We start from the raw sequence: 6,000 nt of genomic DNA on the forward strand, positions 1-6,000 counted from the left end.
ACGCCGAGGGGCAACCCCAGATATAAGCATGATAGGTAAGTGTCAACTATTTGTCTATACTAGCAACCAACTCTACAAAAATGAAATTCAGAAAGCAATTCCACTTATATTAAAAAGAATAAGCTACTTAGAGATACATTTAGTAGAAATAAATGAAAAACTTATACTCTAAACTACAAAACGTTGAGCAATGTTAGGAATACATGAAAAGATAACACATGCTCGTGACACAGAAAGCTAAATATTGTTAAGATGGAAATACTTGCCAAATAGATTGACAGATTTAACATAACCCTGTCACACCCCTAGCTGGCTCTTTGCAAAAATAAACAAGTTGGTCCTAATATTTACCCAGAGATTCAGGGCACACAGAATAGCTGAAACAATAATGAAATAGGACAAAGTCGGAGGACTCTCATTTCTGTTTTGAAAACCTACTCATCCATAGCAATCCAGACAGTGTAGCACTGGCATAAGGATGGACATATAGAACAGGGGAATATAACTGATAACCCAGAAAAAGAGTGCCAAAATAATTCAATGGGGCAAAGAATAATCTTTTCTCTCCCCTCCCCTCCTCTCCCCTCCCCTCCCTTCTCCTCTCCTCTCCTCTCCTCTCCTCTTGAAAGGCAGAGTTACAGACCGGGAGAAGGGGAGACAGAGAGAAAGGTCTTCTATCCACTGGTTCACTCCTCAAATGGCCACAATGGCTGGATCTGATCCAACCTGAAACCAGGAGCCAGGAGCTTCTTCTGGGTCTCCCAAGCGGATGTAGGGGCCCAAGCACTTGGGCCATCTTCCAGTACTTTCCCAGGCCATAGCAGAGAGCTGGCTGGATTGGAAGAGGAGCAGTTGGGACTAGAGCCGACACCCATATGGGATGCTGGTGCCGCAAGCAGAGGATTAACCTACTGTGCCATGGCGCTGGCCCCAAGAATAATCTTTTCAATAAATGATGCTGGGACACATGGTTGTCCACATGCAAAAGAATAAACCTGAATTTCTAATTAACTCAAAATGGATAAAAAAAAAAAAACCCCTAAACATAACATTTAAAGCTCTTAGGAGAAAGTATATCATGACCTTGAATCTGCAATAGTTCCTGAGATATGACACCAAAAGCATGAGCGATAAAAGAAAAAATAAGACCTCAGCAACACAAAAAAAGCTTTTATGCCTCAGAGGATATTATTCAGAAGTGAAAAGACAACAAACAGAAGGGAAGAAAGCATTTGCAAATCATGCATATAAGAGACTTGTATCTGAATATATAGATAATGTAATATATATATTACAACTCAATAGTAAGAGAAAGCAGCGGTTAAGACAGCACTTGGGATGCTTGAATCCCATATCTGAGTGCCTGAGTTAGAGTCCAAGCGCCACTCCCAAGTCCAGCTTCCTGCTAATGCACACCTGGAAGGCAGCAGGTGTGACTCAAGTCCTTAGATCCCTGCGCCTCACGTGAGACACCCAGAATGAGTTCCTGTCTCGGGGCTTTGGCCTGATCGAGCACCAACTATTGTGGGCATTTGGGGAGCACACCAGTGGATGGGGGTCTCTGTCTGTCTCTTTGCCTTTCAAATGAAAAAGTGCACAAAGGATCTTTAGGAGAATAGACAATTTATACATGTAAAGCACATGTCAAGATATTCAAGTTCACTAGCCCCTAGGGAAATCCAAGTCAAATACCACATTGAGACTCCATTTCACATTCGTTTTGATGTGAAGAAAGCAAAATGTGCTTGCTATGGACATGAGTTGGCTCCTCAACCCATGCAGATGGTTAAGTCCCAAAGTCACGGATTGATGGCACTAACAGGGTGGCAGCTGGATCCATATGTGGTGCTTGGGCTCTGGGCCTACATCACTGGGGTCATGCCCTTGGGAGATAGTTTTCATGGGAGAGTTGGTTCATAAAAGCTGGGTTGGACCTAGCATCTCTCTCTCTGGCTTGCCGTGTGACCATTCCTCTGCACAACAGTACCACCTTCCAGCCTCACCAGACAGCAGAACCAATAGCACCTGCCCGATCTCACACTGTGAACCTCCTTCCTTTACAAGTAGCTTCCAGGTATTTGTTATGGTGATGAAAAGTTGACTTGACTGATATGCTGCTGGTAAGAATGTATAATGATGCATCTGCCTTGGAAGATCAGCTGGAAGTTCCCCCAGGAGGTAAACACAGAGTTGCTATGTGACTGAGCGATCCCACCTGTTAAATGATAAAGTTAGGCACTTTAAATGTTTAAAATAAGTTTACTGGAGCATACAGTGATTCATAATTTGGCAGCACCAGACCGCAAACAGTCCAGCAAGGGACTACAAAGAGAAACTTTCATGAGCTATTCACAGAACACAAAGAAAATATTAGATTGGTTCAAGTGGAAAGCCCCTAGTCAGAAGTGACTTGGCAGTTTCTGATTGGTTAAGTTCCATTTTACATGAAGTTGGATTTTTCTTGGCTTACGCTGGAACCCAAGGTAAAGGAGCTATTTCAGCCAAATGGCCTCCCAATCATCTATTAAACATGTGGCTAAGTATGTGCTCAAGAGAAATGAAAACCTGTGCCCCGCTAAAAACCTGCCTATGAGTGCTCACGTTGGCATGGTTCATAGTAGCCAGGAAGTGGAAAGAACCAATGTCCACCACCTGCTGGACAGGCAGGGCGTGGTGACCCACCCCAGGGGAAGGCGTTATGGAGACGCAATACTGCACGGGGGAAGCCTGAGGACGTCGCGCCCAGTAAGAGAAGCCGGGCATGAAACACCCGTGTTGGATGAGCCCAGTCACACGGAGCGTCCAGAACAGGCAGACCTGTAAAGGTGGCAAGGAGACGAGTCGTGGCACGGGCCTGGGAGTGAGGTGAGGAGACGCGGGATCCAGTGTAAGGGTATGGGGTACTTTTTGGCGGGGGAGGGATTTGAACATGTTTGACATTTGTTGTGGTTGTGTCACACAACTCTCTAAATGCACTGAAAAGTGCTGAATTGTACAGTTTAAATGGGTGAGCTAGAAGGCAAGTGAGTAGCTCATAAGGCCACCACAAAAGAATCCTTACTTTAAAACAATTCACAGAAGAATTATCTTGGCTATGAAACGTGACGATATGGCTCACGTCCTACGTATCTAAGAAGTGAGTTGCTCTAAGAAGTGTGGGATATGTTAGTGCATCAGCTGCCCCTGAGGTCCCTAGAAACTATGCAGAAAGTGTGAGTTCTTTAGCTCAGCCAATCCCTGTGTAGGAGAGCATGAAACAGTGTCAGCAGAGTCTCCTTCATGAGTGCCATCTCCCAAGAAGACTGCCACAGCTCCCAGCAATGTGCCAGAAGAGTGTGTGTGTGTGTGTGTGCGCGCGCGTGCATGTGTGTGTGTGGAATATGTTTATAGAAATAGTTTCAGTGTGATTTCCCAAGTAGGAGTCCTGTTTTTGTGGGTATAGAGTAACCTCCTGGTCCAAATGATCCATTTTATGCAACTAGTGTGCATTCATATATTATCATTTAATTTAATGCTTATAATGCAAAGTTTCAATATATCAAAATAGAATGAATAAGAAAACAAATTTCTTTTTTTAAAATTTTATTTATTTATTTGAGAGAGAGAGTTACAGACAGTGAGAGGGAGAGAAAGAGAGAAAGGTCTTCCATCCGCTGGTTCACTTCCCAGATGGCTGCAACAGCTGGAGCTGTGCCAATCCAAAGCCAGGAGCCAGGAGCTTCTTCCAGGTCTCCCATGTGGGTGCAGGGGCCCAAGAACTTGGGCCATCCTCTACTGATTTCCCAGGCCATAGCAGAGAGCTGGATCAGAAGAGGAGCAACCAGGATTCAAACCGGTGCCCATGTAGGATGCCTGAGCCGCAGGCAGAGGGTTAGCCCACTATGCCACGGTGCCGGCCCCTGTTAACTCTTTTAATCAGTAGATTTCCTCTTTTTCTCCCTTATCCTACAAGACTTCAACAAGTTCATAGAAAACTGAATTAAAAGGTAAGTGTATTTTTTCTTTCTTTTTTTTTTTTTTTGACAGGCAGAGTGGACAGTGAGAGAGAGACAGAGAGAAAGGTCTTCCTTTTGCCGTTGGTTCACCCTCCAATGGCCGCCGCGGTAGCGCGCTGCGGCCGGCGCACCGCGCTGTTCCGATGGCAGGAGCCAGGTGCTTATCCTGGTCTCCCCTGGGGTGCAGAGCCCAAACACTTGGGCCATCCTCCACTGCACTCCCTGGCCACAGCAGAGAGCTGGCCTGGAAGAGGGGCAACCGGGACAGGATCGGTGCCCCGACCGGGACTAGAACCCGGTGTGCCGGCGCCGCAAGGCGGAGGATTAGCCTGTTGAGCCACGGCGCCGGCCGGGTAAGTGTATTTTTTCATATTTATTATTTTTATTTATTGATTTTGAAAGGCAAAAGCAAAACAGGAAAAGAGTGAGCTCTTCCATCCACTGATACAGTTCCCAAATGACTGCAATAACCAGAGCTGGGCCAGGCTGAAGCCAGGAGCCTGGAACTCCATCCTGGTCCCCAACATGGGTGTTAAAGATCCAGGTGCCTGTGGCCTCCCAGGATATTCACCAGCAGGCAGCTCGGTGGGAGCGGAGGTGGAACTCTGACGTGACACGCAGCCATCTGAGCAGTGGTTTAACCACGGTACCACAGCTGCCCCGTGGTGAGTACATTTTGGTGCAAAAACTGTTTTGAAATGCATGCTTAGCTTGTTCATAATACTCATTTCCCATTAAGACAGTTTTTGAAGACACTTCATATGCATGGATTTCAAATTTTTTGCACCAGAATTATGTTCCTTTTTTTTTGACAGGCAGAGTTAGATAGTGAGAGAGAGAGAGAGAGAGAGAGGTCTTTATTCCATTGGTTCACCCCCCAAATGGCCGCTATGGCTGGTGCTGCGCCGATCTGAAGCAAGGAGCCAGGTGCTTCTCCTGCTCTCCCATGCGGGTGCAGGGCCCAAGCACTTGGGCCATCCTCCACTGCACTCCCGGGCCACAGCAGAGAGCTGGGCTGGAAGAGGAGCAACCGGGACAGAACCGGTGCCACAACGGGGACTAGAACCCGAAGTACCGGCGCTGTAGGTGGAGGATTAGCCTAGTGAGCCGCGGCACCGGCCTATGTTCCTTTTAATTCCTTTTTTCCACAGGCTTTTTGAGATACACTTACCTCTATCTGTTGACGAATCATGATGCGTTCTAGAACTTCCCACACTGTGGATCTTCCCAGTGACTTCTGTGGTAGTGTTTAACTTGTTCCCAGTTCCCTCGTATTTCCTGCAGCCTGGCGATCAGTTCAGATTCCGTGAAAACTTTCGTAAATAATGTTGTGTGTTCATGGTTACACACCCCAGGTGCACATGGCTGTCTGATTGTTGCTCTTTTGTGACACTGAGTCTGATCAGGGAGTTAGGTACTGTCAGCCTAATCCTCTATCATAAAATTCCACCGTCAGCCTTGGCCCTCGCATGTCAGTAGCCATTGATATGAGTATCAGTGACTAAATCCTTTTGGCAGCATAGTGGTTTTATCTGTTTGTTTACAGGTTTGGATACAGGGTGTATTCAGTTAGTGAATCTTCCAAAAAACCAACAGAAGCTTAAACAAAGGACTATTTCTCTCATTTAAGGGGTTTGGAGGTAGGTGCAGAAACTTAACTGTCCCCATTTCATGCTTGTTGCTTCACAGCTTCATAGTCGCAAGAGGGCAGCATAGTTCCTGGTATCCCATGGTCGTTCACGACAGAAGACTGTGGTTTCTGTCCTTGTTATAAGAAAAGCAAACGCTTCTCCTGAAGTCATTCGTAGCTGCAAGGAAGACTCCAAGGTGAGCTCTTCAGCTGCCCGGACTTCAACTTGAAGGCGACAAGGAAGGGGCTTGGGAAGGGGAGTGGCAGTGTTGGGTCCCTGGCATTTCTGCATCGGGATTCATGGATACTGACCTAAGGAGCATCAGCTTTCTGCCATAGAAAGAGCGACACAGACTTTCTTCCCAAAACCTTCAC

This window comes from Lepus europaeus, chromosome 20 (assembly GCF_033115175.1).
Source record: "Lepus europaeus isolate LE1 chromosome 20, mLepTim1.pri, whole genome shotgun sequence".
Classification (NCBI taxonomy): domain Eukaryota; kingdom Metazoa; phylum Chordata; class Mammalia; order Lagomorpha; family Leporidae; genus Lepus; species Lepus europaeus.